The 10,415-nt window shown below is 37.0% G+C and overlaps 2 long non-coding RNA genes across 2 annotated transcripts; one reads left to right on the top strand and one right to left on the bottom strand.

Moving 5' to 3' along the window:
* The first annotated feature begins 403 nt into the window (after positions 1–403).
* On the top strand, positions 404–1,227 carry LOC116161912. The gene is made up of 3 exons (XR_004143448.1): positions 404–913; positions 968–1,059; positions 1,111–1,227. It is a non-coding gene; the product is annotated as an uncharacterized LOC116161912 (long non-coding RNA).
* A 2-nt stretch (positions 1,228–1,229) lies between these two features.
* LOC116161913 lies at positions 1,230–1,819 on the bottom strand. The gene is made up of 4 exons (XR_004143449.1): positions 1,683–1,819; positions 1,554–1,633; positions 1,392–1,500; positions 1,230–1,332 (listed from the first exon to the last, which is right to left on the bottom strand). It is a non-coding gene; the product is annotated as an uncharacterized LOC116161913 (long non-coding RNA).
* Positions 1,820–10,415: the final 8,596 nt, after the last annotated feature.

The raw sequence follows: 10,415 nt of genomic DNA, 5'->3' as shown, positions 1-10,415 counted from the left end.
TACGGAGGCTATATATGCTACAGATATGACAAACACAACATCAATTACAGTTAAAGGACATACACTAAAACTACAAAAGTTAAAAAGGCGGCTAGAGAATAGGCAAATATTACAGAAACCAACAGACCTACAGCAACCTCAAAAGATACAATAAATGCAGTGAATAGACAAACTGCACAACCTACAAACAAGTATAAATTGTACAAAACTCTTGTGCAGATAAAGCGCATTTTTTTAAACCGAAATAGCTTTTGTTTTGACATCACCAATGGATATATTTCTTGCAGACGTCTCAATCGCGCTTTGTGAGTACCCTCTGTAACGGTTAAATTTTTGAACTAGTCCCACAAATAGAAAAATATAATTGTACATAATGAAGTACGGTTAGAGGTTTTGTTATACATGCATGTAGCGGAGAATAGTATACTTGTGAATGTAGATTGTAGTTATTGATCTCCAGTGGCGGAGACATTAGGAATTTCGTTGTTAATCATTTGTTCCCGTTTGCTACTGTTTTTACGCAAGCAACTGTTTTGCTAGGTTAGTAGGTTACTTATTATAGGATCCAGTCATCAATTTAAGGGCTGTAAGCGGCCTGCCATGTTTGTCAATGTAGGGAACGTCTATGTTGGTTTATCTGAGGAATTTTTGGAGGTCTTTAGGTCAGAGCCGGTATCTTCAAAACCGATAATAACGTTGAAAATCCTTCCTTTTGATCACCGACCGTTGTGGCACTCCCATGTTTGAGGAAATCGTTAAATCCTTAATTATTGGAAATTTGTCAGTACTCCAGTCTTCTGGGTTAATTACGAAAAGCGATAGTAATTGGTATTGCCGTGTATCATTGTGGATACGTTTATTTTGGGCAATTCTTCACCTTTAGTGTGGTTTTGTTATCGCTTAACGTTCTGAGGTAAGCGCCATTTTGTACACATTGTAGATTGGTAACGATGTTCGTTCTTTTAAGGCTGACTGGATTGGGAAAAAACCCTGTACGTGTATTGCACTGCTTATTGGTTGAAATTGTTCAACGTAGGGATATTTCCGAAAATTGTACAGGTACGGCTTGAGGCTTTGAAATTCCAAAGACTTATTCTTTTGACCTTTTAGGGTTTTTTTTTGTATTATTTGTCTAATTTAATAAATTACCTTCAAACTGGGAATCGGTAAATGGAATGCATATGTTTGGCTTGGCTGTGATTGTTGAAGATTGTTTACCTGCGAGTGGTGGGTGTTAATTGTACATCGCCTACCAGCTTTTATCGTCACCCCGTATTAGAAAGTGGTGTCGCCTGGTCCACGCCATCTAGTGGGCTGAATGGCCATCTGGAACTGTACAACCGTCTCAGAAGCTGCTTCAATAGGATAAATAAAATACTCAAATAACTTACCAAGGCAAGCTCGACTGCAACTACATTACTCCCTGTAAGTTCAAACCCGTAAGTACTTTTGTTAAGGGTATGGCCATACTTATCAAGCATATCAGCACGCCTATGTGATCTGTACAGTAGGTACGTTGTCTGTTTATTATTGTTATAATCTTATATACTTACCGGTTAACGAATATTTTATTGTTGCCGCAGTTTTGCTTTGTTGTTTGTTATGTACCCATGCAGCATCTGATTTTAGCTACCTATTTGCTTATTTATTATATGTATTGAAACAAGGTTGAGTTTTCTTACCGAACATCTGATCGGCAGAGTAACGAGGCAACCGAAGCTGCTAGGAATCACGCCTGGAGAGGTGGGTATCATTACCCGCCGATATTTGGAATAGTTTCTCATGCTCGTCTGTAGTATCATTGTGTAGATTCGTTGCACTATGGTAGTATATAAATTTTCGTGATACCTCTTTCGACAATCCGTTCTTGAGGTATAAGAGAATATACCCGATCACGATAAGAGGCCGAGGAGGAGGGCTATGGCTGGTAGAAACTAATTCCTTTCGTTGAGACCTTTCATTAGAGTACCATGAAGGAAAAAACTAGTTTCACTCCCCCCCCCCAGTACTTTTAATAAGAGGGCAGAAAGAAGGGCGGTAGTTCGTAGAAAACGGTACCTTTCGTTGAGACCTTTAATTAGAATACAATGAGAGATAACATTAACTTTTACCCCCCCCCCTGGCCTCGTCGCTCACTCATTTCGAAAAAAAGTCACACGGGAAAGTTATAGTTTGTACAAACCAATTTATTTCGATGAGACCTTTCATTAGAAATGAAGGGTAGAGCATGTGTTTACCCCCCCCCCCCCCCCCCATTATGTAGAGTTTAACTTGGCACCACTAAAGGCATGCGTATGTAAACTCTGAGACCAATTGGTTGTCGTATGTCAAAGTTATGCACGTTTTTACAGAGACTACAGAAGCTACAGAAACTACAGGATCTACAAAAATTACAGAAACTACAGACACTTCAGAAACTACAGCAGAGACTACAGAAATTACAGAAACTACAGAAACTACACAAATTACAGAAATTACAGAAACTACAGGATCTACAAGAACTACAGAAACTACAGAAACTATACAGGTCACAGGAATTACAGAAACTACACAATCTACACCACCCTACAAGAACTTCAGAAACTACAGAGACAACAGAAAGTACAGAAACTACAGAGACTACAGGAAGTATACAGGAACTACACAGGAATTACAGAAACTACACAAACTACACCACCCTACACAAACTTCAGAAACTACAGAGACTACAGAAATTACAGAAACTACAGGATCTACAAAAACTACAGAAACTATACAGGAACTACAGAAACTACACAAACTACACCACCCTACACAAACTTCAGAAACTACAGTGACTACAGAAACTACAGAAATTACAAAAACTACAGGATCTCGAAAAACTACAGGAACTATACAGAAACTACAGAAACTACAGAAACTACAGAAACTACAGAAACTACAGAAACTACAGAAACTACAGAAACTACAGAAACTACAGAAACTACAGAAACTACAGGAACTACAGAAACTACAGGAACTACAGAAACTACCGAAACTACAGAAACTACCGAAACTACAGAAACTACCGAAACTACAACAAAAACTACAGAAACTACAGAAACTACAGGAACTACAGAAACTACAGAAGCTACAGAAACTACCGGAACTACAGAAACTACCGAAACTACCGAAACTACAACAAAAACTACAGAAACTACAGAAACTACAGAAACTACAGAAACTACAGAAACTACAGAAACTACAGAAACTACAGAAACTACAGAAACTACAGAAACTACAGAAACTACAGAGCTACAGAAAAAGTGAAATAAAGTACCGAAGGTACCAAAATCACAGAAGGTACCGACGGTCCAGATAGTGCATAAGGTACGGAAAGTGTAATAAGCACAAAAAGGTACAGAAGGTACTGAAAGTAGGTACATACATTGAGGTATTGAATGTTTTGAGAGTTCTGTAAGTGCGAGTTATGCAGGAAATACGATAATGATTTCATAGATATTCCTTCAAGAATATTTTTGGAAGGTTTCAAGTACAGAAACTACACAAATTACAGAAATTACAGAAACTACAGGATCTACAAGAACTACAGAAACTACAGAAACTATACAGGTCACAGGAATTACAGAAACTACACAATCTACACCACCCTACAAGAACTTCAGAAACTACAGAGACAACAGAAAGTACAGAAACTACAGAGACTACAGGAAGTATACAGGAACTACACAGGAATTACAGAAACTACACAAACTACACCACCCTACACAAACTTCAGAAACTACAGAGACTACAGAAATTACAGAAACTACAGGATCTACAAAAACTACAGAAACTATACAGGAACTACAGAAACTACACAAACTACACCACCCTACACAAACTTCAGAAACTACAGTGACTACAGAAACTACAGAAATTACAAAAACTACAGGATCTCGAAAAACTACAGGAACTATACAGAAACTACAGAAACTACAGAAACTACAGAAACTACAGAAACTACAGAAACTACAGAAACTACAGAAACTACAGAAACTACAGAAACTACAGAAACTACAGAAACTACAGAAACTACAGAAACTACAGAAACTACAGAAACTACAGAAACTACAGAAACTACAGAAACTACAGAAACTACAGAGACTACAAAGACTACAGAAACTACAGAAACTACAGAAACTACAGAAACTACAGGAACTACATAAACTACAGACACTACAGAAACTACAGAAACTACAGAAACTACAGAAACTACAGAAACTACAGAAACTACAGAAACTACAGAAACTACAGAAACTACAGAAACTACAGAAACTACAGAGACTACAGACTACAGAAACTACAGAAACTACAGAAACTACAGAAACTACAGGAACTACATAAACTACAGACACTACAGAAACTACACAAACTACACAAACTACACAAACTACAGAGACTATAGAAACTACAGAAACTACAAAAACTACAGAGACTACCGAAACTACAGAAACTACAGAAACTACAGAGACTACAGAAACTACAGAAACTACAGAAATTACAGAAGCTACAGGATCTACAAAAACTACAGAAACTACAGATTTTACAGAAACTACAGACACTACAGAAACTACACAAACTACAGAGACTACAGGAACTACAGAAACTACAGAAACTACAGAGACTACAGAACCTACAGAAACTACAGAAACTACAGAAACTACAGAAACTACAGAAACTACAGAAACTACAGAAATTATAGGATCTACAAAAACTACAGAAACTACAGATTCTACAGAAACTACAGAAACTACAGAGCTACAGAAAAAGTGAAATAAAGTACCGAAGGTACCAAAATCACAGAAGGTACCGACGGTCCAGATAGTGCATAAGGTACGGAAAGTGTAATAAGCACAAAAAGGTACAGAAGGTACTGAAAGTAGGTACATACATTGAGGTATTGAATGTTTTGAGAGTTCTGTAAGTGCGAGTTATGCAGGAAATACGATAATGATTTCATAGATATTCCTTCAAGAATATTTTTGGAAGGTTTCAAGTACAGAAACTACACAAATTACAGAAATTACAGAAACTACAGGATCTACAAGAACTACAGAAACTACAGAAACTATACAGGTCACAGGAATTACAGAAACTACACAATCTACACCACCCTACAAGAACTTCAGAAACTACAGAGACAACAGAAAGTACAGAAACTACAGAGACTACAGGAAGTATACAGGAACTACACAGGAATTACAGAAACTACACAAACTACACCACCCTACACAAACTTCAGAAACTACAGAGACTACAGAAATTACAGAAACTACAGGATCTACAAAAACTACAGAAACTATACAGGAACTACAGAAACTACACAAACTACAGAAACTACAGAAACTACAGAAACTACAGAAACTACAGAAACTACAGAAACTACAGAAACTACAGAAACTACAGAAACTACAGAGACTACAGAAGACTACAGAAACTACAGAAACTACAGAAACTACAGAAACTACAGGAACTACATAAACTACAGACACTACAGAAACTACACAAACTACACAAACTACACAAACTACAGAGACTATAGAAACTACAAAAACTACAAAAACTACAGAGACTACCGAAACTACAGAAACTACAGAAACTACAGAGACTACAGAAACTACAGAAACTACAGAAACTACAGAAATTACAGAAGCTACAGGATCTACAAAAACTACAGAAACTACAGATTTTACAGAAACTACAGACACTACAGAAACTACACAAACTACAGAGACTACAGGAACTACAGAAACTACAGAAACTACAGAGACTACAGAACCTACAGAAACTACAGAAACTACAGAAACTACAGAAACTACAGAAACTACAGAAACTACAGAAATTATAGGATCTACAAAAACTACAGAAACTACAGATTCTACAGAAACTACAGAAACTACAGAGCTACAGAAAAAGTGAAATAAAGTACCGAAGGTACCAAAATCACAGAAGGTACCGACGGTCCAGATAGTGCATAAGGTACGGAAAGTGTAATAAGCACAAAAAGGTACAGAAGGTACTGAAAGTAGGTACATACATTGAGGTATTGAATGTTTTGAGAGTTCTGTAAGTGCGAGTTATGCAGGAAATACGATAATGATTTCATAGATATTCCTTCAAGAATATTTTTGGAAGGTTTCAAGTACACATGGGACATAAATGATAATGTGAAATAGAGAAAGAAGGAAAGTATAGGAAACACAGAAAATTTAAAAAAAAGTACAGAAAGTACAGAGGGTACAAGGATGACACAAAAACTATAATAGAAGTACAGAGACTATGCAAACTATAAAAAAAATGCTGCAATACTACAGATAGTACAAAAACTTCCGTGTTAAAATGTAGACACATCTGGTCGTTTGCGATAAGCAGTTTTTTTTACGAGATTTAATTCACGCGCGTGGTCTTATCGAAGAAATAAGGTACAGAACATGTTTCGAAAAATTGCGCGTTATTTCGGGAACGCCGTATGTAATTTAAGATTTTTTTTAATTTTTAACTATTGACCGTTTGTGTGCGGGGTATTATGTCCAAAAAAGCTGTGTAAGCTTTTCTTGCAGGAATTTTGTTTTAATTGCTACATGTGTTCCGCAATAAATTTTTGTCATTGTCCATCAATTAATGTGTGTGTTTATTCGAATCCTTTGTACGACCTAGATAGAGTTTTTTTTATTCGTGCCCAAGATTATTTCAAGTGTTAATAAATTCGTTGGAACTTTCGGAAGTTGATCAAGTTCAATGAGTCTCTCAAATTAAAGAAAATTAAGTCAATATTAGGATTTTTCTTCTAGCAGGCGCCGGATGTGTACGAGGAGAGATGATAAAATTCTAAGTTTCGATTTTGATTTGTTTTGAGTTAGCCGGAGAGGTGTTCTCTGTCTGACTTAGTGACCGCACGCCATCCATTGCAAACAGCAATAGATTTTGGAAAACATTCTGAGTAGATTACACTATTGCAGCAGGAATTTGTAAAAGTGTTTGGCACAAAGAAATACATCAATCAATCAATCAATCAGATTCCAGAAAGGATTGAAGGACGATTGTCCATTTCTAGAAAGGAGAATTCAAAGAGAAGGTAGATAAGTAAAATCGGAAAGATTTTAAACAGACTTCGGGAACGTTTTGGATAAGCTTATGCCAAAAACAGAGGCCAAGGTTGTAACGGTTGGATGCGACCTTAAAGTGTGGTAGGTACCTTTGTATGATTGTATGTTTTTTGCCCATAGTATGATTATTGATTTGCTGTCTTCGCAAATTTTCGGGGTTACACGACTTGAGATCTTCTCCTAGATGGCGATTTTGTAGTTCGATTGGCACTTAAAAATTTTTGCTAATGTGAAATTGGTTAGAAATCGGGACATCCATTTGGTTGGTTTGCAGAAAACAGATTGGGGATTGTCCGGATACCGTTTTTTACATCATTAGGTGTAGTTAGAAACACGCGATAACTTTGCTGGTTACTTACGGAGATTGCAACAAGTCGTGCCTAGCTAGTTCGTGGTTTTTGCTCCGGAAGTATTCGGCCAGATTACAAATAATCTGTTGTACTTAAATAAGCACGTGTAGCATGCGGAAATGTATCTTTCGTTTGAGTGTTAAGGGCAAATTTGTTTTAAAAAATTATTCTCCACGCAAATGAAATGAGTAGTGAGCTATAAATTAGAATTTTACTACAATTTCTTAGGAACGCATGATGAATATTGACAGAATTATACCTTTGAAGCTAACGCCTTGGTATCCGAGATAATATTGACGTTTCCATTTACGGCATTCTTGACATGAATGTGTGAAATTTGTCGCTTATTTAACTTGTTTACCGGTCGCATTAACCAAATTGGTTATAATAACGCGTCCGTTATACTATATAATTAGGTAGTCTTATCGGCGCGGCCGGCGACGTTCGAAGAATGCGAAAAATCGACGCGCCGGATCGAAGGAACGCTCTGTATAATATTTATACAAAAGGCGCAATGCAGTTTTAGCATGAACGCGTCTATTTGCTTACATTTTATGGTTCATCGAAATACATTCACGGAGAGTCTCTTAAACTTGTCAAGTGCATCATAAACTACAGTTAAAGAACTTAACAATGGCCGATACTTAAATATCAACGATTTCAGATCTTTTTGTTACACGGTTTGTAATTGTTAAAGTTCTAGTGGCCTTTCTAGCTTCGTTTAGTCACAGCACAAACTTTATACATCATTCATAAAAATAATAGGAAACGATTATAACGGGCTCTAAATTCAATGGCCGAGGAATTTGGCGAGCCTTTATGGATTGATTTCCTGTAATTGCTTAATGATTTTATGTAACCGTAAGGTATTTAGATTTTCGGGTCGAAATTCGGTCAATGTACCACTAAATCCGATGCAATTGTGCCATAAAAGTTTGTTACATCTATTTTGTGCTATTTGTTGACGTATGATATAAGTTTTGTGCTTTGGTGGGGTGTTCAGTCCTCAACTTATCACTTCAGGAGCTAAGGAGTAGGTACCTACCTATGTTTGGGATTGATTCACAAACTTATTACGCAAGTAGCGTCCCTTTATTATACCAATGTACTGAAAGCTAAAAATTACTGAGAGGACAAAGCCCTCTTCTATTGTTAGTCCTTATCTATATCTGGTATTATTCAAGTCAAACGCAAACCATACCTTAATCCCACGTCCCAGTTGCCCAGCTCCTCCGAGGTTTTGGGCACAGAAATCTTGCCACCCATCTTGGAAGCTAAAATGGCAAATCTTCTTACAATATAAATTATAACTAAAATGCAATTTCTTCTTTAGTATCCCCCTCGACCACTCATTCCTGCTTCTCTCTATGATTTCTACCTCCGTACAGTTACATAACATGTGTTCTATATGTCTTCTTCTTCTTTTCCGCATATTCTACATTTTCTTTCTTCTCCTTGTCTCCATTTCTCTTTCCCTCTCTCTGCATTCTCGCATCTGAATCTGGCTATTGATTTAATATTTTTCCTTCCTTATTAGCTCTTTATAACTACCACTACCTCGTCCGCTCTCTATTTTCACCCTCTGTTGTTGTATTTGTGCATCTAGATCCCTTTTTGCAAACTCTTTTTCCATCTCTTCTCCTACTCCTCTCCCCCTTTCTACCGTCCGTATCCATTTATTTCGTAATATTTTTCTCTTTATATTTATATTTATTCCTCGTGGTCAAGCATTATTTCACCAATTCGCGATCTCTATCGACCTTTTCCACGAATCTTACCGCCATACTCCCCGACGCTACCCTTATCTTTTTCATTTTTGCTTCTTCCCCTAATATACCTACCATTCGGTGTCCTTTTTAACCCTAATACTCATCTTTCTTTAACTTGTTACAGTTTCTCCCATTCCTTCTATCCTTCACCCAAACCTCGCCGTTCTCTCTCCTGTTTTCTTCCTATTCCTTTTCCTTTGTTACTTCAACTGTATTCTGCATCCGCGAGCATTACTTTATTTCCTCTTACTTCAATTGTTCTCACCTTTACTTGTAGATTTTCTTTTAGCCATTCCTCCCTTTTTCTATCTCTACTCCCTTAGTCGTTATGCTGTTCTTTATTTTTTCGCTCAATTTCTTCTTCGAGTTTGTGTATCCGCCCTATAAGTTCTTTATTTCCTTCTCCCATTGCTCTTCCCTTCTCTTTCATTTTCTCCATTAATCCTCTAATCCCTCCGTCATCTTCTCCTTCATTTTTTTTCAGGCCATTTGCTAGTACTTTCTCTAGCTTATGGAGTTACTGTATGTATGTGGCTTCTCAATGTGATTTCTGTAGTTTCTGTAGTTACAGTAGTTTCGGTAGTTTCGGTAGTTTCTGTCATTTTTGTTGTAGTTTCGGTAGTTTCTGTAGTTCCTGTAGTTTCTGTAGTTTCTGTATTTTTTGTTGTAGTTTCGGTAGTTTCTGTAGTTCCTGTAGTTTCTGTAGTTTCTGTAGCTTCTGTAGTTTCTGTAGTTCCCGAGGTAGTTCCTCTAGTTTCTGTAGTTCCTGTAGTTTTTGTTGTAGTTTTGGTAGTTTCTGTAGTTCCTGTAGTTTCTGTAGTTTCTGTAGTTTTTGTTGTAGTTTCGGTAGTTTCTGTAGTTTCTATAGTTTCTGTAGCTTCTGTAGTTCCTGTAGTTCAAGCAGTTTCTGTAGTTTCTGTATTCTTTGAAGTCCCTGAACTCCTTGTTGTTCTGTAGTTTTTGTCATTTCCGTAGTTTCTGCAGTTTCCGTAGATTCAATAGTTTCTGTAGCTTCGGTAGTTTCTGTAGTTTCCGTAGTTCCTATAGTTTCGACCGTTTCCGAAATTTCCGTAGTTTTCGTAGTTTCTGTAGTTTCCGTACTTTCCGTAGTGTTCGTAGTTTTCGTAGTTTCCGTAGTTTCTGTATCTTCTGCAGCTTCTGTAGTTTCT

The sequence above is a fragment of the Photinus pyralis genome, unplaced genomic scaffold (assembly GCF_008802855.1).
Source record: "Photinus pyralis isolate 1611_PpyrPB1 unplaced genomic scaffold, Ppyr1.3 Ppyr1.4_LG10, whole genome shotgun sequence".
NCBI classification, from domain to species: domain Eukaryota; kingdom Metazoa; phylum Arthropoda; class Insecta; order Coleoptera; family Lampyridae; genus Photinus; species Photinus pyralis.
The sequence above is the reverse complement of the archived record's forward strand: the minus strand, read 5'-3'. Positions and strand labels throughout refer to the sequence as shown.